We start from the raw sequence: 23,082 nt of genomic DNA, 5'->3' as shown, positions 1-23,082 counted from the left end.
GAGAGAGGAGGAAGCAGGCTCCCCGCTGAGCAGAGAGACCGATGCGGGGCTCGATCCCAGGACCCTGGGATCATGACCTGAGCCAATGCAAAGGCTTTAACCCACTGAGCCACCCAAGCGCCCCTCTCCATTGATTTTTATTTGCATAATGATATTAGTAATTGCCAGGTAACTGGCTATTGAAGTAATCCTATATGTTGTCTCATTTGATCCAAACCTCAGTCCCCAGAGGCAGGGGTTACTCTTTCCATCTTCATAGATGGGGAACCACTGGCTGAAATTCAGGAGGTCCCCTAAACAGTAAGGTGACTGAGCCTATGGATTTGCACTTGGGTCTGTCTACTTCCGGAGCTACCTTGTTTTTTGTGTATGGAATTGGTGTTGGGTTCCATCATCCTGATGCCAGGATGCTTGTGTTCTACTGCCTTTTGATCTTCCCCTGGCCTGGAGCAGCTTTAGTTCCCCGAGGCCCATTTTATTGTCAGACAATTCACACACTGTCCTCCTTGGGAGAGAGTCTGTCTGTGAACGGAGGTGGGCTGTCCTGTCTCTGTAAGTCTGCAGAGATCACCCCTGACCCGATGGCATAGTCCCACATGCCACCTAGGCTCACTGGCACTGAAGTCAGGTCACAAGCTGTTACGCTTATTGCATCTTTTTTTCCAAATGTTTATTTCTGTTACTTCAAGGAGAAAGTTCTAGACCAAGCAAGCCTGCGGCTTGCGGCCATTTGCAAGAGGCCAGCGACACCTCCTGACTATAGCAGTCCTGTGAACAGAAGTCACTTTCTTCTGCCCTGGCTGGGTAGGAGGGACAGGGTAATCACATTTGTGACAAGAGGCCCCAGCCTGGGCTCCCGCACATCAGGAAGGACCACAGGCCCTGAGCCTTCACACTGAGGATCTCATCTCTCCAGTCCTTTAGTGATCGCATTTCTGGACTCTCTGGATTTCTTTTCAAAATCTACCCTGTCCACTCCTATTAGCAGAGCTGGCCGCTTGGCAGAGGCTGGAACTGGCCTGTGAGGGCCTGTTTGCTCCCCCTGATGGGGCCTCCTGGTATCTGACCTGCTCGCCCTCACTCCCACAGAGAGAAGAGCCCACGCTGTGGAAACGCCATAGAACTGCATCTACACCTCTTTGGAACTGAGTTTGGATCATTTTGCTTGACATGACTGCCACCTGCCCTCTCCCCCTCTTTCCCCCTGTGTCTTTCTCTTTCCCTACCCTGTTTATTATTATCAGGAGAAAACAATAGGCCCACATTTAAACTTAAAAGTAAGAGACTTGTGTTTCAAAAATCTGCAAACAGGGGCGCCTGGGTGGCTCAGTGGGTTAAGCCACTGCCTTCGGCTCAGGTCATGATCTCAGAGTCCTGGGATCGAGTCCCGCATCGGGCTCTCTGCTGAGCAGAGAGCCTGCTTCCCTCTCTCTCTCTCTGGCTGCCTCTCCATCTACTTGTGATTTCTCTCTGTCAAATTAATAAATAAAATCTTAAAAAAAAAATTAAAAAAAATCTGCAAACATCTCAGCTTCTAGACCACTCTATCCTTCTCTCCCCACAGCTCTGGGGAGCCTGAGCACAGAGTACAGAGTACTGAGCCCAGTGTGCACCGTCAAGGTGAAGCCCAATCTGTGACCTTCCTGAGGAATTCTGGAAGGTCGTGGCAGCTAGCAGGAATTTCATAAGTGGCCTTCGCTCTGTGCGAGGATCTGAGAGAAAGGCCTTGGGGGGGGATGTGGGACTAAATTTCCTATGTTAGGTGCTGCGCTTATGGGAAGGGTGCGGATCAGGAAGACTAAATAGCTTCAGGACCCGGGATTTTCACACCACCGTTGTTCCCTAAAGCAGGCAAAGCAACTGACCAGCAGCAAGCATGTGTTACATCCTTTGGGCCTTTATCTTGTGATGCCAAAGGGACCTTCAGTCCAGCAGCTCCCATGCCAGGGACACTTGTCAGGAGGGCGGTGAGGAATACCTAAAAAGAGCTCTGATAGGGGCTAGGTCTTCCTAGCAGTGGCCCTTTGCACAAGGCTTACAAGATACTGAAACTTTTTGCTCACCTCTATACTAGGGATAATAGCGTCTACTTTGCAGGTTTATCGTGGGGGAGAAAACGCATGCGCAATGCCTCGCTTGTCGTAGTAAATGCTCCACTCAGTTTTCCTTTCCCTCTTCCCCCTTGAACCGATTCATCCAGGTGCGGCGAGGAAGGACCGTAGCCAAGAGGTCATGTGAGAGATGACAAGTGTAGACATCCCTGCGACTTCTGTTCTTGTGCTCCCGCTGTTTTCAAGTTCCACCATCAGAGCCTCACCCTGGGAGGTTCAGGACACCCTAGAGCTAGCCTCTCTGAAAAATAAAGTTGCCACTCGCTGGCCAGCCCACGTTGCATTTGATTACCACACAATGAAATGATTTTCCTTCCCTCTTTTATTTCCTCTCTTCCTTTCCTTCTGAGACAAATGGAAAAATAATTTGATCCCCTTGAATCTTTGCACCCTGGGTATTTTCCCCCTTCACACCGAGCACCGCCCCTTGATAAATGAGAACACATGTGCTGAAAACCCAGCCTTCACCCTCTTGACTCAGGGTCCTCCTCCTCTTGGGACTCGGCTTTCCTTTCAAACCTCCTGAATAAATTCATCACAGCAGGAAGAACATTGTTTTTCTTCAAAACGTGGGGGAAAAAAGCAAATCCCATATCACAATTATTCCATTTCAGAGGGAAAAGGCTGCCCTTTAATCTCGAAGTTTCTTCCCTTCAACTCTGAAGGCTGTGGCCGAGGTGACTTGCAGGCTCAATACAGCTGCTTTTGCAAAGTCTGCACTGATTCATTACTCAGGGAGCCAAAGGGTGACACATGCATATTTTGGATATTACCCCGTGGGCTGGATGTGGGGAGCTTCTACTTCTTCATGCGTTCACAGGCGGACGCTTTCCGTGCAGTTTTACTTAAAAAATAACCCTCAATACGGTTCTTTCATTTGAAGGTTGAACTTTCCAAAAAAAAAAAAAAGAAAAGAAAAAAACCATGCTGTGAATCTAATAGGTTGTTTCTCTAGCATCCTAGCCACCCTCCCCCCCAACAAAAGAAAACAAAAAGCGCTTTTCCTTGAACAAAAACATGCAATGAAAAATGCCCGACGCCGTGGAACTCAAGCCCTCTGGTTTGACCATCTTCTGCATCAGACATCAGAGAGGCAGGATATCTTCTTGAACCAAAACATCTGCTCAAGAATTCCTATAAACTTTTTTACACTTCATTTTAAGAAAATCTCCTGACACTGAGCATACGTCTCCCTTGCTGCCAGGCATCTCTCTGTTTACATAGCCTTTGTTTACATGCGCCCCTGTTAATAAAAATCTGTATTTATCAGATGCACTCAAGCACCTCGGAAACTCACTTTCTTTCAAACGGAAGAACGTTCCGGGCGGGAGTAAAAGGAGCGGAGAGTGGTGTTGGCAGCCCTCCATCGCACAGCCCTCCATCGCGCGACCATTTATTGTCATGGAATGTAGCAGAAGACGGTTCCTGCTATTTCCTTTTGATTTCGGTGTGTAAATCTGCTCTCACCTCAAGCCTGACCACGTGACAGTGCAGACACACACATTAACCTGATTATTTCTGTCTGAGCTGTGTGTCAAATGTGCACTCGAAATTGCACATTAAAATGTGCCCCAAAATAGTACCACCTGCCTGGAGAAGTATCATTTTCTTTCACAAAGACAGACCCAAATGCCCAAATGCGTTTCTGGGAATCTGGGATTCCGCCTCCTCAGTGCAGGGTGGGAGCCCTGACTGGCCTCCAGCTTCCCTCCCTGGGCAGGAACGGACTCTGGAGGCCACTGGGGATGTCTGGGGCTTCCGTCAGAGCACTGCTTCAGATACTGGAGAGCACCTTCTCCCTCTCAAAATGGGGGACAATAGAGGCCAGCACAGTGGGGAGGAGTCGGTGGGGGGGTGTGGCTGGAGCAAAGAGAGTAGAGAAGGTATAATGCAAACAACCACAACCGCCAGAAGAGCTTCGCTAGAACCAGAGAAATGAGACCAGGGAAGAAGAGAAAAGAATAGAAAACTAAAAAGACAAGAGTTGTTTCAGTTTTAAAAGGCACAAGGAAAGCTGGACCAGGGACAGCAACATCAAATTATTGTGATTCCTCCTGACAAATCAGACAAGATGCATTTCAAACATCTGCCATGCTCTTGCCAATTAAGAGAAGAAAAGGATTCCTAAAAAAAAAAAAAAAAAAGAGAGAGAGAAGAAAAGGAATCTCAGAAGGAGAAAGAAAAGGGTTTGGCCCATGTAGTGGCATTGCTGTGAGCTTTTATTCTCAAAGTAGCTCTTTCTTGACTTAATAGCTTCTTTGCCCAGAGAAGAGGGTGTCATCTCATCCCATCTCTGGGCCCAGGCTTGCACACATGCCATTTCCTGGTATCTGGGGCTGTGTAGAGGAACCACACACAAACCTGAAAACCCTCATAATTTTTCTTGGTCCTTTTATGCTTCAGATGTACATAGCTTTAAGAAACTGAGCATGGAAGACAGTAGAAGATCTTAGCAGTTAGGGTAGATAGAATCATTCAGGACCATGACTCTTCCATCAGTGTCTTTGTTAACCCAGAAGGCTGAAGGCTGGGCAACTTTCCACATGCTTTGGTGTTGCCTACACTGTTAAAGTTCTGGGACCCTTCATCCTTAACCCTGGCCATGATTTTTGCTCTCATTTTCATGTTAATCACACTCTTCACAAATAACCAATGTCCATCTTCACATCTTCAGCTCTGCTCCTGTACCAGAACTCTGTAAACCGTTCTTTAGTCCTTTCCCAGGTGTTGGTTCCCTCCACCCATATATCTCCTCACAGTCTCAAATGAGTCATCCAGCCAGGGTCCCAGCCAACATCGCCCCTCTGCATTCTGCTGCTACACCCCTGGCTGTGAGGGGACTGTTCTCACCAAGGTCTTTGTGGGAAGCTGAGTAATGGCCCCCAAAGACATCCACATCCTAAACCTTGGACCTGGCAGAGGTGACCTCACATGGCAAAAGGGACTTTGAAGACGTGATTAGCCAAGGATCTTGGGATTGGAAGGTTATTCTGGATTATCTGGATGGACTCTAAATGCAATCATGAGGATCCTTATAAGAGTGAGACAGAAGGAACTCTGACACTGAAGGAGAAGGCACTGAGACAACGGAAGCCAACACCAGAGTGGCCAGGTTCACCGCCAGCCATGGAACCTCAGCAACCTCTATAAACTGGAAGAAGCAAGGGATGCATTTCCCTGCTAGAGCCTCCAGAGGACGCAGCCTTGCTGACACTCTGTCCCTACCCCCAAAGAGACTGATTTGGACATCTGACCTCTAGAACTACAAGAAAATATGTTTTAAGGCACCAAGTTTTTGGCCGTTTGTTATAGCAGCCACAGGAAACTAATAGAATCTTCAAGAACTGATCAATAAGACATCTGTTGGCTATCTTTCAGTTTCCACGTCTCCTGGCAGAAGCATTTGGTACAGCCGACCATGTGCTTTGAACCCCCCTTCCTTAGAGACTCATTTCCCCTCTGCTCAATCAAGAGCCAGGTCCAGGGATTCCACCCAACAAGCCATGTAGGCTCTCCTCTTGCCTGATCTCCTCCGTGTCCAATCCAGACTATTTCTAATCCCATATTAGCATCCACTTTACCCACAACTCACTGCTGCCAACTTTCAATGTTACATGGTACAACCTAATAGATACAGTTGGAATCATGCTAGTGGAAAAAATAATTATTGGGTGTAAACATTTCTAAATATGGCAGAATGTATGCAAGCTTGTTTCAAACCTCCTTCTCCCTTTTCTTTTTTTAAGATTTTATTTATTTATTTGACAGACAGAGATCACAAGTAGGCAGAGAGGGAGGCAGAGAGAGAGAGTAGGAAGCAGGCTCCCTGCTGAGCAGAGAGCCTGATGTGGGGCTCGATCCCAGGACCCTGGGATCATGACCTGAGCCAAAGGCAGAGGCTTTAATCCACTGAGCCACCCAGGTGCCCCTCCCCCTCCTTTTTAAAAGTATACCTGAGACCCCAATAAAGTGGCTGGTGTCTCTAGAACTCCAAGGGACTGACCGGAAGGAGGACAGTCACCCTGCTTCTTCTCTTCCTCGCTATCCCGCTCTTCCCATCACAGACTGTCATTCCCTTCTAGTGCCTTAGTTCTCTGGTCAAAATAGTTTTCCTCCAGGCCACCACAACCCAGATGCAGTTTGCCTCAGCTCTCCATTGATAGAAATTTTCTCAAGTCTCTCCTGGAGGTCATTGTGAGAATCCTCCATCCCCAAAGGAAGAAACTGTAGCTCCTCAAGATTGGATCTTCTGATCGATTAGCCAGATCTCTTTAGCATGGTAAAGAAAGTCCTTTCCCTTCCCTGCAGTTAAAGTCCATTCATTTTAATTCCTACCCAAGCACACTCCTCAGTTCTCTGAGATTGAATTGGGGGTCAAAGATTGTTATTGTTGAGGATACAGACATCAGGATGGTCTTTCTTTCTAGTATTAGATTTATTTATTTTCATTTTTTTAATGTTTTTTTAAAAAGACTTTTGTTTATTTATTTGAGAAAGTACGCAAGCATGAGGAGGGAGAGGGACAAGCAGACTCCATGCTAAGCATGGACCCTGACATGGGGCTTGATCCCATGACCCTGAGATCATGACCTGAGCTGAAATCAAGACTCAGCCACTTAATTGACTGAGCCACCCAGGTGCCCCTCCAATATTAGATTTTTTTTTAATCTACAATAAAATCTACAATGAAACTATGGGGACTGTAACTCCATTGGGCAAAATAATTTCTCTTTGCAAGTTCATAAGGGTCTTTGTATTTCTTTCTATTTCTATCACTCCCATCCCTTAGTCTCTCCCTTGTCTCCTGTATTACTATCTGTCCCTGCTGGTCTCCCAAATCATCCATCAAAAAAGCTCATCTGACTGCATCCGTGTCCATTCCCATCGTGACTTCCCACAGCCTTCAGGGTATCCTCACTGCCTTCCACACTCTGGGTTCCAGAAACTACTCAGCCACTTACAGGTGCCAGAAATACTAGACACCAGGCCTTGGTTCTCATGCTTCTCTGGCTCTCAAACTTTCTTTCCCTCACTGAAGCAATGGTACTTCAGACACACACACTTAAAATTTTTGTTGTTGTTGTTATTTTTAACTCCCTATTTTGTAGTAATTTCAGACATAAAAGAAGTCGGGAAACTAGTAAAAGAATTCCCCAAATGTTAACATTTTACAGGAAACAGTACAATTACCAGTGTCAGGAAAGTAACATTGATCCAATTCTATTATCTAATCTATATACCTGCATCAAGCTTCAATAATTGCCCCCCCAATGTAGTTTTTGTGTTCCAGTTTCTCATCTAATAGTACATCTCACATTTAGTTGTCATGTCAACTTAGTTGCCTTTACTACGGCCCATTTTTTCAAGCTTCCTTTCTCTTCCATGACTGTCACACTTTTGAAGAGTGCTGGCCAGTTTTTTTGTGGAGTCATTCTTAATTTAGCTATGTCCGATATCCTCGTGATGGAGTTCAAGTTATGCATTTTGGGCAAGAATGCCACAGAATTACCCTGATGCCAAAACCAGCCAAGACGTCACAAATTAAAAAGAAAATCAACTGAGACCAAATCTCTCTTCAATACAGATGCAAAAATCCTAACAAAGTACTAGTAAACCAAATCCAGCAACATGTACATAAGGTTATATACCACAACCAAGTAGGATTTATTCTGGGGATGCGAGGTTGGCTCAACATATAAAAAATTTATGTAGTAAATCATATTAACAGAAGAAAGGACAGAAACCACATGATCATTTCATTAGACACAGATAAAATACTTGTCAAAATCCAACACTCTTTTTTTTTTTTTTAAAGATTTAATTTACTTATTTGGCAGAGAGATTACAAGTAGGCAGAGGCAGGCAGAGAGAGAGGGGGAAGCAGGCTTACCACTGAGCTGAGAGCAGAGACTGATGCGCGGCTCAATCCCAGGACCCCGAGACCATGACCTGAGCCTCAGGCAGAGGCCCAACCCGCTGAGCCATCCAGGCGCCCCCCAACACTCTTTTGCTATAATAATGCTCAATGTGCAAAAATCAGTTGCATTCTTATACATGAGCAATAAACAATCTGAAAGTGAAATTAAGAAAGCGACTTCATTTACAATAGCATGCTTAGATGTAAATTTAACAATCCTTAAGTATAAATTTAACAAAATAATACAATACATGTATACTGAAAACTGCAAAACATTGTTACAAAAAATTAAAGTTCTAAATAAATGGAAAGATGTTCATGGATTAGAAGGCTTGATATTATGAAGATGGCAATAGTCCCAAAATTGATTTACAACTGTAAAGCAATACCTACAGCACTCCTCATGGCATCTTCTTTTTATTGTATTTTATTTTTTTACAACAATTTTTCAGAGCAGTTTTAGGTTCACAGCAAAATTGAGGGGAAGGTACCTTGATTTTCCATTCCCTGCCCCACACACACCTAGCATCCCCCACTTTCAACATCCCTCACTAGAGTGGGACATTTGTTACCACTGATGAAACTATGATGATACATCACAATCGCTCAAAATCCATAGCTAACATGATAGTGCAGTCTTGGTATTGAACATCCTATGGTTTCGACAAATGGATGATAATGTGTGTACTATTACAATATCATACAGAGTCTTTTCTCTGCCCTAAAAATCCTCTATTATCTACCCATTCATGCCTTCCCACCTCTACCCCCTACCACTGAGCTTTTTACTGTCTCCATCATTTTGCCTTTTCCAGAATGTCATATAGATGGAATCATACAATATGCAACCTTTTCCGATTGGCTCCTTTCACTTAGTCATATGTACTTAAAGTTCCTCCCAGTCTTTTCATGGCTTGACAGATCATTTCTTTTTAGCACTGAATAATACTGCTCTGTCTAAACGTACCGCAGTTTATCTGTTCATCTGCTGAAGGATATTTTGGGGTACTTCCAGGTTTTGGCAATTATTAAAAAGCTGCTATAAACATCCATGTGCAAATTTTTGTATAGATTCAAGTTTTCAACTCCTTTGGGTACATAATAAGAGCACAACGGCTGGATTATAATGATGGGAGTATATTTAGTTTGTAAGAAACTGCCACACTGTCTTCCAAAATGGTTGTACCATTTTGCATTCATACCAGCAATGATTAGAGTTCCTTTTGCTCTACATATTTGCCAGCATTTGGTGTTGTTATTGCTCCATATTATAGCCACTCTAATAGATGTATAATGATATTTCACTGTTTTTTATATTTGTATTTCCCTGATGACATAGAAAGGAAATGGAGCTTCCTTTCCTATGCTTTTTGGTCATCTGTGTATCTTCTTTGGCAAGGTGCCTGTTAAGATGTCTGGCTCATTTTTTAATTGAGTTATTTTTGTTTCTTGTTGAGTTTTAAGAGTCCTTTGCATATTTTGGGTGACAGCCCTTTAGCAAATGTGTCTTTTGCAAATATTTTCTCCCAGTTTGTGCTTGTCTTCTCCTTCTCTTAACACTGTCTTTCACAAAGCAGAAGTTTTTAATTTTAATGAATTCCAGTTTACCAAATATTTATTTTCATGCCTTTGGTGTTGTATTTAGAAAGTCATTACCATACCCAAGGTCATGTAGCTTTTCTCCTATGTTATATTCTAGGACCTGTTGGCTTCTTTGCAGAAAGTGACAAGCTGATCCTAAAATGCACATGAAAGTTCAAGCTACCCAGAATAGCCAAACAGACCTTGAAAAATAAGAAAAAGTTGCAGGATTCATGCTTCCCAACTTTAAGACTTTTAACAAAGAGTAATCAAGACTACATGGTACTGGCATAAGGATAGATATCTAGAGTAATGGAATATAACTAATAGTCCCGAAATAAATTCATACATTGACAGTCAATTGATTTTCAGCAAGGATGCCAAGACAATTCAATGGGGGAAAAAAATAAAGTTGGATCCCTACTTCACACAATAAATGAAATCATAAGCCTCAATGGAAAAGCAGCTACAACTAGAAATCCTTAAAAGAAAACTTTGGAACAAATCTTCAAGACCTTAGATTAGGCAAATGGTTTTCCAGACATGGAAAGCACAGGTGACAATAAATAAGTAAACAGATATATAGAGAACTGAAGATGACATCAAAACTCAAGCATTCAGAACTGCAAACAATACCATCAAGAAAGTAAAAAGACAGCCTACAGAATGGGAAAAGGTATTATCAAATCACACATCTGTTAAGGAACTTGCATATAAATAACTCTTACAACTCAAAAATTAAAACATAGGTAAGCCAATTAAAAAATTGAGGTATAATTCACATATTACACAATGCAGTGTTTTTCAATAAATGTATAGGTTTGTGCAAGCATCACTACAATCCAATTTCAAGATATTTTCATTACCATGAAAAGAAACCCTGTACTCATTAGCAGTCCCTCCCCACCTCCTATGCCACTCCAGGCTGTGCTGAGCAGAGTACTGGCCCCAGAAGACACTGAGCTCTGGTTTGTGGCTGGATAAGGCAGTGAGAGAAAGAATAAAGACATGAACAAACACTGCTAATGAGTGCTAAGATGCAAACTCATCAGAATACTGCTTAAGAAACTCAAAGTTTAGCCAGGTGGTTGCCAGGTGTCCTGTATACTTGTTTTCTGTCCAGATTGGATATAGAAGGAGAAAGAGAGAAGAATCAAATACACTTCTTAGGTTTCTGATTATGAGTCCATTGGTAAATGGTGGTACGCACACTTGGCCTGCAGACCTGTCTAGAGAAGACATGTGGGTCTGGCTGTGATGAGTTGAGGAACCCCGTCTCCCCAGATAATTCAGGAGGAGAGTCTGGGAGGCAGCTCCGCATCTGGGTTGAAGGTCCCAGGAGACGGATGGCTGGAGATGATGATGCTTTGGGAGTCACAGGCCTGCTCAGAAGGGTTTAACCCACAGGAAGATGAGCAGAGAGAGAAGCAAGGAGGAAAGAGCCAACACAGGGGTGGGGATGGGGGGGGGTGGAGGGGCGCAGGTTGGCAGGGGGTGGGGTGGAGGGGTGGCGTGTGTGATCTCACTCTGCAGCGCCATCTTGTGGGCACTGCTCCAGCAGCCCCCCAGGCGCGATGCCCTAGGTGGGCAGGATGGAAGGAAAGGGGCAAGGACGCTGATGCGAGCGCGGCTGAGGTGCTGAGTTGTGGTGTAGGGAGGGACCCGGGGCAGCCTGCCTTGCTGGGAGAACAGCCCGGGGACGGGAGGGAAGGAGACAACTGGAAAAACAGGGCTTGTGGCCAGCGAGTGGGGATGATGGAGTGCGGAGTGTCTGCGAGAGCAGCCCGGTGATGACAAGGCCTGGGTGCGGCTGTGGGTGTGAGCGGCTGAATTTGCCGAGCCAGCAGGGGTGTAGGAAGCCGAGCGGGGCATTCCAGGACACCAGAGGGGGCGGCCTGACCGCCGAGATCTTCGCTGAAGCCAGCCAAAGTAGTGTCCGGTGTGTCAAAAGTCAGCCCCTGCCCTCCGGGACCGTGGGAAAGAGCGAGCGGGAGGGGGTCCGGGCGGAGACGGGTGCAGGACTGAGCGCAGGACAGGGCTTCAGGGCCCACTGTGCCTTAAAGCTTCGCTTCATTCCAGCATTTTTTTTTTTTTAGTTCTGTAACTTATTGATTGTATTTAGCTATGTGAGCTCTGTCATGATGTTTGCTGGATTGTAAAGCCCCTGCGTCGTGTGGTGGGTGCGCATGGGAGTCCCGCACGCACCTCTGTTAAAGGGGAAGGATGCTCACGGAGCCCCACTGTTAACTCTGAAGTGGTCATAAAGCTGTACAGACACTTTAGGCTCGTAGCTTTTAAACTCGGTTGTGTGCATTTTATACCCACGATATTCGTGGTAAGAGTGTGGTGCCCAAACAAAATCACCGGTTCCCTCACAAAAATAGTCCATTCTGGGCAGTGTAGCTTCCTCTTACCTTGGCTTCTTGCCCTTTGCCTTATGACCATTCAAATTCTAGTTGCGGCTTGATGGAGGTGAAACCTCTATATGGTGAGTTCCAATGGCAGGTGGTTTCCACTCCATAGAGAGGTCTAACTTCTCTGTGCCGGACTGGCTGGCGGCTTACAGCTCTCAGCTGATCCTCTCATGCCAGACTGGACGCTGCTGAGGAGCCCTGCCCTGCCCGAGGTCACACCTTCCAGGGGCAGCCCATATCTGCTGATGGGTCATCTGGGGAGTATAAAGCCCCAGCCACCTTCCCCTCAATGCGGGGCGATTCTGAAGGATCTGCCATGCTCCAGAGCTCCCGGGACGGTGGGTTGAGGTCTTTGTTGTGACTGCATCTCAGTTCAACTCCTTTCTCTGCCCACTTCTACTGGCTTCACTCCCTCACAGGCGTCAATCCCCAGCGCACTCCCCCATGAGCTTTCTGCATGCAAGTCTTCACCTCAGAGTTTGTTTCTGCAGCAATTGCCAGATTTAGCAAGTAAAGCTACAGAATGCCCAGGTCAGTTTGAATTTCAGAAGAACAATGAATAATTTTCTAGTATATTTGGCTTATTTTAGCTGGCTCCCCTACTTCTTAGGGAGCCCCAGTTGAGTTAGGATGTGAACATTCCTGAGCATCGTAGGTTATGGAAGAGGAGCCCAGCGGTTTCTATGGCCATGAAAGAGTGGAACATTTACCAAGGGCGTGAGAGCCAGGGACATGTCAAGGTCAATGAGACGCCACATCTGAGGATGGGTGGAAGATAGGCATTGCTAGTGGAGCTGAACTATTTTCAGGAGTGGAGGTGAAACTGAACATTTCTCTAAGAAGAGACCCCACACTGCCTAAGTGGAGGGTAACACCTCAGATGAGGCTGCCCACAGAGCACAGGGAACCAGACTGAGCCACGTACCACTGTAATAGTGACCAGCAGAGACGGTCTTCTTTGGGCATGACAGTGGCAAAGCCAGGTCTTACTGGAAAGGGAGAGTCTCGGCGCCAGATCACACTGCCTCCTCCTCTCAAAGCAGTGATAGCCCCAGTTCAAGAATGAAGACATTTTCATGATGAAGACTGAGTTTTAGATGCTAACACCGAACATTTTAGTAACCAAGAGTGATGGAAACTAATGGAATGTGGTCAAGTTGGTGTGATGAGGGCATCTGGTCCTTAGTTAGAAGGGAGAGTTCAACATGGAATTTATCAAGGGCTAGTTATTGGAAAGAAGAAACCATTTCATGTTTATATCCAATGAGTTATGCCCCCAATAAATTAGTTACAATTATTATTATCATACCAAAGGGGTTTGGCCTGAGAAACTAAGTTTTCTAATATCCAGTGAAGATGTCTGTTATTCATTCTGACTGGAGAAAGAGGGAAAGGGGTTGTAGCTTGGGGAAAGGACCATAAGCCCTACTCCTCATCCAGCCCACTCCATTGTCCTGGGCTTTCAGCCTCCTCCCACTGCACTGCACTCTCTGGGGCAGTCCCTTGTACCCAGAAATACATCCAGGTCTTCCTAAAGAGCTTGCCTCACTCTTATGACTTCTTCAAGGTCTTCTTCCCACCCCTTTACCCAGCCCTGCAAGTCACGGTGGTGTGGTGTAGCCAGTGGGGCTGTCTTGGGGCACATGGACAACCTGGTTGATTCATGCCCCTCTTTACTTGTCTGGATCCTCCTTGACCACTTAGCAGCACCTGAAGTAGCTATCTGTGGACTTCTCCTCCAGAGTCACTGCTCTTCTGAAGTATAAAGACTCTCTTACCCCACTCCCTATCTTTGTTGATAACGCTAGGTCCTCTTTCTGCCTTGGGAAGGTACTCATTTCCTTAGCATCCTTGCCAACACTTGTAATTGTCTGTCTTTTTATTTTAGTCATCTTGGGGGGGGGGTAAAATAGTATCTCATTGTGGTTTTAAAGTTGCATTTTCTAGTGACTATTGGTGTTAATCATCTTTTTATGTGCTTCTTGGCACTTATGTATCATCTTTGGAAATATCTCTATTCAGATTTTGTTAGACCTGCTTTTCCGTTACATTACATGTCTTTATTTTTGCATTGTAAGAGTTATGTAGATATTCTGGATGCAATTTTCTTATCAGATATATGATTTGCAAATACGTAGCCTTAACTGGTTTCTTTCATTAGCTTTTGAGTGCTTTTGAGATTCCTCCATGCTGCTTTGGGAATGGTAGTTGTTCCTTTTCATTGCTGAGTAATACCCCATTATATGGATGTATGTGGTCCATTTATCCATTTCCTATTTGATGCACAATTGGGTTTTTTTTCTCATTCTTAGTGATAATTTTTAAAAAGCTGCTACAAATATCAGTGTACAAATCTTTCTGTGACTATTTTTTCTTACTTCTCTTGGGTCAATACTTACCTTTTGACTTTTGAACCTCAGGGTGGCTGTGAGACTAGCTGAAAATCAGAAGTCCTAGTATAACAGGAGAAGAAAACGGATGCATGGGACAGCGGGAGGACTGCAATAATAACCCAAACATAAAACCCTGTCTTTTGTTGTACTGGTCAGAGTTCAACCAGGGAAGCAGAATCAATAGGACACACACACACACACACACACACACCCTTGGAGATTTATCATGAGGAATTGGCTGGATAAGCACACAAGAAATCCAGAGAGGAGGCCTACAGAAGGGGAAATTCAGAAGCAGGGCAGGACCCACAGGCATGGGTGCAAGCCACTGTCCAGGGAAGGCCTAAGCCTTCTTTTAAGGACTCCCAACTGATTAAGATAGGCCAACCCAGGATAATGTCCCTAACCTCAAGTCAACTGATCAGGGACTTTAATTACATCTGTAAAATCCCTTTTTAGCAGCACCCAAATTAATGTTTGAGGGAATAAGTAGGAGAAGGTAAGTGTATCTTGTGAAATGGCTACCGCTTCCCTTCTGTCCTTCACAACTCCCAACAGAATGTCTCTTATAGCCCACCCTGTGTAAAAACATACTGGAAAGGGAATTCTAGGATATATAGTTCACCACAAAGCTTTCATACCTGGGCTGCACAAGAGTCTCTAACTGGTCCAGTTCACGTCATATGACCAATATTGGCCACCAGAAAAAAGGGTAGAATGGTGGAGCCTGGATGTATGGACCATCTCTTGACTAGGAGACTATGAACCCGAGATGGATAGCTCCGCAACATCATGTGATTTGGGGGTGGGGGAAGGAAACAGGTACCCAAGGGAATTGAGGGTGCTAGAAAAGCCAATGCAACCCACATCTACCCATAGGACCAAGCACTGTGCCTAGCGCTCAGAAGGCATTCAGTGGGTGCACCTGAAAACTTAGGCAGGGACAAAAGGGGAACACACAGGTGGTATTAACACTACCACTTGGCCAGTCACTGCCTTGGGCTGGGCCTGGATGAGACCCATGAGAAAGGCCAATCTGTTAGTCCCTGAGACTGCCACGCAGGTCCTGGTTGCTGCACATCAGGACTGACTTCTCAGCACATTAGTACCTTTCCAATTTTCTGAAACAGTTGTTATTTTCCAAGACATGTTCCCCATCTCCACAGCAGCCCCGTGGCTCGTTTACCCTCAGTTTCCTCTGGAAGTCTTGGCGAGCACTACCTGGCTTCAGGGACGGGACTGATGGTGGGTCTAACGTCCTCTACCGCCTCCTCCTCAGGGGCTTTAACTTCTCCCTCGGGCCCCCAAGGAGATGAGTCCCCATGTCTGTGGGTCATGTTTAGCCAAGGCAGCAAGTTTGTAACTTTAAGTCCCCGCGGGATCCTCCTGTTGCTAAATCTGGGCCAGCAGAAATGGAAACCGTGCTTAGCTCCCTCTCCCATGGACTCATCAAAGTTGCGCCATCCTTTTCATGGAGTGGTTGCAGCGGGGAGACGAGATGTCACTGTGCATACATCCTGGTCCCATCCTCAACTTTGTCGTAAGCCCCCTGGCAGGAGAAGCTTGTTTTACTCCTGTGTGTACGTGGCCCTGGCGCCCAGGACGGCAGCCTGATTCTAAAGGGCATTGGGCAAATGGTTGCTGATGAATAATGAGTCAATGGGAAAATGAGTGAAGGAGATCAGGAGGAGCTGTTCTTCCCTTCCTCTTAAGCACAGGCAATCACTGAGCTGAGGTTAGAAACTGTAAAGTGTTGGCTGCGCCAGAGGGGTCGGGGGTGCGCGGCGGCTGCCTTCAGCTCAGATCATGATCCTGGAGTCCCAGGATGGAGTCCCACATCGGGCTCCCTGCTCAGTGGGGAGTCTGCTTCTCACTCTGACCCTTTCCTCTCTCATGCTCTCTCTCACACAAGCTCTCTCTCAAGTTAATAAATAAAATCTTAAAAAAAGAAAGAAAGAAAGAAATGGTAAAGGGTCATCCCCGTGCCCGGAGAGGGGTAGGGTGGGCAGGCCTGCAGGCTTGTACACCCTCCCCCGTCCTCTCAGTTTGCGTGGTACTCATTCTGGGTCATAAGGACACACATTAGACATACCTTTCATGCGCCTGTCTCTCCCGCTAGACTGTAAACTCCATATGAAGGACGGGAACGGGGCCTGTCTTCCTCTCATGGCACTCAGCAGGCCCTCAATATGTGCTGAATGCATGAATGTGTTCTTCGTGGTATCTGGCAAGCATATTTGGTTCAAAATACCAGAGCTCCTGAGGAAGACAAATGATCCCTGCTATGATCATTTTCAGTTTAAATGCTAGTTCTGATTTCCCCGTCGACTTTAAATAGGTGGTGTTTATTGAGTCCTTGCAAGGTGACAGGCATTACGCTCCAATCTTTACTTTAAAAAACCCTCACAGGTCTCTGTGAAGTAAGCACGGTGCTATAGCTCATTTTAAAGCAACGGAAACAAAAGAACCATGACTTCAGTACTTGCCCAAGGTCACAACATTGTAAGTGGTGAAGCCCCCTAATAATAATGAAAGACACCTGCCCCGTCTCTTGTGTCCAGCCCAACAACGCAGTCAACTGACTCACCTCAGGCCTTGGAAGGCAGGACAGACCCCGGAGATGAGCTAATTCTTCTTAAAATCCATCACCTTGATATGTTACTCCCTGAGTAAGCCACCCAGGCAACATTCTTAGACTCCCCTCAGCTCCAAAAAATCTTCTATATATACTTGCCAAACGGCCCGGCAATCCCACTCTTAGGTATTTACCCCCAAATAAGTGAAAACATATGTTTTCACAAGGACTTGTAAACAAGTGTTCATAGCAGCTAAAAACTGGGAACAACCGAAATAGTCGTCTACTGGTGAATGTACGGACAAATTGCAGAGCCTCCAAATAAGGGATCCTGCTCTGCTGTAAAAGGAATGAAAGGCTGGTAAGAGAGCCAGGGGGATGAACCTCAAAGGCATTGTGCTAGGTGAAATTAACCAGACACAAAGCCCTATATACAGTGTATGATTCCATTCAGATGACATCCTCAGAAAGGTAAAACTGTAAGGACAGAAAACAGACTGATGGTTGTGGGGGGCTGGGGTATAGGCTGTGGGTATGCCAAGGGACACGGGGAAACTTTGGGGGGAAAGGAGTGGAAACCCGATCATGGTTAATGCCCAACTGTGTGTATCTGTCACCCAACTATATACTGGAGAGGAGGTCTGTACATTATGCCTTAGTAGTAATGATTTTTAAAAAAAGCAACATTTTCTTCTTTATCCCAATGTAATAAACTTTGTTTAAATCCCTTTCCTTTTAAATTCAAGCAATAGCATCGTTCTTGAACATACACCATTTTTAAATAACAATAGCAGAACCCGACTTGAAATGTGGGCGCTGAACCCACCCCACTGGGCAAGCAAAGCACACTGACCCATATTCCACTGGAGCGAGAACTGCTCCTGCTGCCCAAGGGGGGGATGGCTGGGGAAAGCATTTAATCCAGGAGTGTGTTTCTGCAGCTTTGTGTTAATCAGATTCCACACGACCGCACTGACCTTTGTTCTCCTTCTGGCGGAATCTCCTACGTTGGGGGGAAACCTGGTTAGCTTTAGTGAGTGTCGCAGGGTACAAGCTAAACCGTATTCACCCCCGGATTCAGACGTGCCTGGGAGAAACAGAGGGGACGATAAAGAATTGATGCCGGGCTGAGCGGCAGAGCCGGGAGCTAAGGGACAGGACAGCAAGTGTGCTGTCCCTGCTGAGCCCCACCCCCAAAAGCTCAGCCCCCCCTGCTCCTGGCCGGGTGCCATGGCCCCGGGCAATGGAGGCAGCAACACAAATAAATAGGAGAGCTGTTTCATTAAAATCTCTGTAAGACGTGGGGAGCTCTGGGCGCAGTCTTCTGTGACCTCTGGAACAGAGGAGGCCACGTGTTAAAGACAAGATTGCCCCTGAGGCCAGTCTCCGGAGCGGGGGACAGGGACAGGGCAGCCGGAGGTCAGCCAGGGCAACCTCCAGCTGGAGGGCGATGTCAGGCCTCCGCAGCATCAGCAGCTTGGCGGCTCAGAGACGGAAGCTGCCATGGGGGGAGGAGGGACCTGGGGCAGCAGGAGGCTGGTGCCCGCTGTAGATAGCAAGTCTGCCAGGGTCCCTGGGGCCCCGTCGCAAGCTGGGGGGACACTGAGGCGGGCTGGAGTCCTACAAAGAGGGTAGATCCAGAATTGTGTTTGTTTAAGAATGCTTTCTTACTATGATTATTACTATTATATTTACTGTTATAATTGTCCATGTCCCTCCTCATGTCCTCCAGCCTGTGGAGAGCTGGGGTGGCATCAGCCACCAACGCTGTTAAGAAACTGGATTCTGTGCTTAGCATAGCGTGGCTGTGCAACCACATTCCTCCTCTCCTCTTCTAAAATTCCCACCTGCATTATATATAAATCTACTTAAAGGTTCAGCTTCTGCGTGCATGTCCCGGGAGCTCTGGTGCATAGCAACTGAATTAGCATCCAGGCCTGCTTAATTAATAAAATGAGTCTGGGTACATCTGCAATCTTTCCAAGCAATTACGGCTCTTCTCTTGTTCCGCCGTGGAATTCAGCCTGTTAGCACGAAACAAAAAACAAAAAATAAAAAAACAAAACAAACCCCCCAAAAACCAAAACCCACAGTGCACCCAATGATTATTTTGCCTTAAATTTTTTTTTTTTTTTTCAAATACAACTCACTTTGACTGAGACCTTTTAGGAATTCCTTCTTCTCAATTTTACCTGCTTTGCTTGGTATCTGAGAAAGCCCAGGCTTAGCACAAAACAGAGGCCTCATCTTTTTGTCGAATGGATTGTGACCTCAGGTCTGTTGCATAATCTCTCCCTGAGCATTAATTTTGGCATCTTTGAATGAAGATGATAACACTACTCCCGTAGCATCGAGGGAAGGACTGGAGACACTATGTGTGGCCCATACGGCGCATCGCAGCCATAAAGCATACTTCGTGTTTTATACATCACACAAAATGCAGGGAAGGAAAAGAGGCCTGTCCTTTAATCTCCGATCTGCTGCTACCTTGTCAGTTGGCCTTTAACTCTCTACCTTTCCATAGAGATACTAATATGGATGCCCACAGGATTTTTCCAGCATTAAATGAGATGCTGTAGATAAAAGCGGGCTAAAAAGCAGGAATTGTAATTCAGGTTTTGGAGGTTGGGCTCATTCTGCTTCCTTCGGAGTTAGCCAAACTTTCCTTGCCCTGGGAACTAACCCCTCCTTGGCCACTGACTAGATCCATGTTTCCGTAAGAGCCCACATCGTGGAGTTCAGGCACAGCTCCTCTGTGCTCATCCGTATCAACATCTCCCCTCGGGATCGGGTCAGCGGGAACATTCCTGGCCCAGGTGGGGTCTCACAGCACTTCTGAGAAAAAGAAACATGCCCGTGTATCCATAAATAAACCCCGTTGTCTTCTTTCCTTTTCCTGCTCAAGTTCCCTTTTCCGCACCTCAAGCTATTGGGAACCGCGCTGTTTTTATTTATTTATTTTGCCCATCCATTCTCTTTGGAGGTGCTTTTCCCTCTCCTCGTCTTTTGGAGCTGTCACCCTCTGTAGATCATTCTTATTAAGCATTAACTTGGTGAATGGATGAACATCACTTGGGAACAGATCTAGAATATTGCAAAACATAAAGCAGTCAGTGCAAACATCTGCAAAACTTGGCAATCTACTGTGGTTTCAATGAGCTCGGGGCCAAGTCCTTGACAGGCCTTGAGGTCCTCAGAGAATGCAGCACAGGGAAGATTTATTTGGGGAAAGGGCGAGAAATGTCACTTTGCGCTTCAGGTATGAGGTAGCATCGGTCAGCATTTGCAAGCATGAGTCACTGTCTCTTCTTACCCTTCGCAGATGTCGTCTAACTGCCCTCACCCTGATTCCAAGTCCTTGTGGGGCTTTGAAAGAAGCTTAACACCAGGAGCCATCCCTTGAGTGGCTTGGGGAACAGGCCGCCTCTGGGCTAACCCTTGCTCTCGCGTTGCATTGACTGCCCTGCCTTTCCCGCCAGCTCTGCTACCAGTGGCCCCACAGGGACTGCACTCCTCTCTCCACAGTCACCTCTTCCTGAGACCAGCTGCCACTCTGGACTCCAGCTCTGGTGCCCGCTCCAGTCTGACTCCCCAGCCAGTAGCCGGTAGGGCCTCCCGTGCCCACTGATGAGCAGCAGAACTGAAGCAGGAGGATTGGCATGGCTTCCCTTCTCAGTCACCGGCAGCATGCGTGGGTTACATCTGTGTTTTCAGAATGTGGCTTTTGCTCTTGGCACTTGCATCCTCGGGGCAGGGAGAGAGATGGAACCTCGTTCTTAGCAATTGATTCTGAATAATTCTAGGGTTGGGGGCACACAGGGGTGTTATTTGGGGTCCAGGAAGGGGATGCCAGTGTTTGGATCTTTTTTTCCCCCATCCTGGTCTTATAAGGACAAAATTTCATGGTTTAAAGTTTGTTTTCCTATCAACTTTGGACCTTGAGATGTTAATCGATGATAAAACGTTACCCCAAGTTTCAGAGTCAAGGACAATTTTTAGCACCTTATATAATCCAGTACCTGCAAATCCAGCACCAGCATGCATTGAGCGTCTAATCTGGCCCCCACAGCGGAGCCATGACTTTCATGGGTCTCGGACACTTTTGCTTTCGTGATCTCCATGTAAGTAAGTCAGTGAGCAAGCAAGCAAGCAAATAAACAAATGAGTAAACAAAGAAGCAAATTTAATTAATTAATTTAATTAATTAATAATTAATTAATTAATTAAAAATGTTAAATACCTGTGTTGGCAGAAGATAAACATAATCCAGGCTGAGTTCATTACTATTATCCATTGTTTTTCTGATTTAAAAGAAAAGTAGAAACATTTTCAGTACTCCTAAACCTATCAAGGGTCCCAGGCCCTCCTCCCGCTGTGCCTAGTGGGAAGTCAGTCCTGTATCAAGGCTCCCCGAGGCTGCTCCCGAGGTCATAGTGTCTCTGTGAGCTGGCTTGGAGCCCAGAAGATTCCCAGGGCCTGCACTGTGGCAGGAGCTGGTTTGAGTTGTTTTTCTCTTCCTCTCTCTCCCTCCTCCTCACACACAAATCAGAAATTCCTAGAGGCTAGGAATCAGATCTTACTTATCTTTGAATCCCACTCTCACACCTGCCTGCTTTAGATACTCAATGCGAGTGTGTGGAATGAAGTTCAATGTCTCGGATAACACTTCACAGCCACCTCACAAAGGAGGAGACTTAAAAAGTCAGTCGGTCAAAGACACTAACTGGAGGCCAGGTGTGCGAGGGGCTGTGGGGAAAATCCGAGAGACAAACGATGGCGCGGCTTCCCTCAAACAGAATGGTAGAGACACCTAAGGGAAACACTGTCTGGTCAAAGGCGTGGCACCCTGGTTCCATGGATTCCGAGCCCTTCAGCTTGACCTTGACTCCTATCATCCCCGCCTGTCAGCCCCAAGGCCTTGGACAAGTTCTTTAACCTTTGCAGAGTTTTCTCACTTTTGATTTGACATAAATATAATAATAATAATAATAATACCAACCTCATTAAAAGAGTTAATTCATGTGAAGACATTAGGGTATCATGTGACCCAGGACATAGAGTGTTCAATATAGTAGCTCTTCTTAATTGTTATGATCTTGTCTCCTGTCAGTGTTGAATCATCATCTATACCTTACTGGTTCCATCCTTAGTTCCAGAAATTTCTGCCAGTTAACTCAAAACAGTGCATGTTCAAACCTGAGCTCCTTTTCTTAGATCAAAACACACATTCTGTGTCCTTTCTTCCTCTACTGTAAGCTCTTTAAGGGCAGGCCTGTCTGTGGCTTTGATTTTTGTGTTTCCCAGAGCCAACTCAATGCTTTTGTTTTGTTTTTGTATTTTTCAAATTTTTATGTAAATTCTAGTTAGTTAACATATAGTGCAATATTGGTTTCTGGATTAGAATTCAGTGATTCATCACTTACATACAGCACCGGGAGCTCATCACAAGTGGCCCCCTTAACGCCCATCCCCCATCCAGCCCATCCCCCACCCACCTACCTCCATCAACCCTTAGTTTGCTCTCTATCCAAGAGTCTCTTATTGGCTCAATTGTTAGGCATCTGCCTTCAGCTCAGGCCCTGATCTCAGGGTCCTGGGATCAAGCCCCACATCAGGCTCTCTCTCAGAGGGAAGCCTGCTTCTATCTCTCCCACTCCCCCTGCTTGTGTTCCTTCTCTCACTGTGTCTCTCTCTGTCAAATAAATAAATAAATAAAATCTTTAAAAAAAAAAAAAAAAGAGTCTCCTATGGTTCCTTACTAGTCAATTCTCTTTATTGTTGGCGGGGGGAGGGTACGTGGTGAGATAGTCGCCTTACTAGTCAATTCTCTTTATTGTTTTGGGGGGGGTGCGTGGTGAGATAGTTGCCTAGCGACGTTTCAAAGTGACTGTAGTCTAGAGACTGGTTGATTTACCCAGAGAAGTGTGGGGATCTGGTTAGCCCAAATTTCTCTGGCATTGAGGCTTTCCCACCAAGCTATATTATATCCACCCCTCTGTTTGCCTCGGTGCTGGGAGACTTACCCTCAGGGAGACAGGCACAGGGTTGGAGGAGCAGAAATAAATCTGGAGGCAGCCTTTTTGCAGCGCAC

The 23,082-nt window shown here is 46.0% G+C and overlaps 1 long non-coding RNA gene across 1 annotated transcript; it reads right to left on the bottom strand.

Moving 5' to 3' along the window:
• Positions 1-1,367: 1,367 nt before the first annotated feature.
• Positions 1,368-17,277, bottom strand: LOC131813994 (uncharacterized). Its single transcript, XR_009347077.1, has 3 exons — positions 17,004-17,277; positions 16,509-16,675; positions 1,368-3,000 (listed from the first exon to the last, which is right to left on the bottom strand). It is a non-coding gene; the product is annotated as an uncharacterized LOC131813994 (long non-coding RNA).
• Positions 17,278-23,082: the final 5,805 nt, after the last annotated feature.

Source organism: Mustela lutreola, chromosome 13, assembly GCF_030435805.1.
Source record: "Mustela lutreola isolate mMusLut2 chromosome 13, mMusLut2.pri, whole genome shotgun sequence".
Classification (NCBI taxonomy): Eukaryota; Metazoa; Chordata; class Mammalia; order Carnivora; family Mustelidae; genus Mustela; species Mustela lutreola.
The sequence above is the reverse complement of the archived record's forward strand: the minus strand, read 5'-3'. Positions and strand labels throughout refer to the sequence as shown.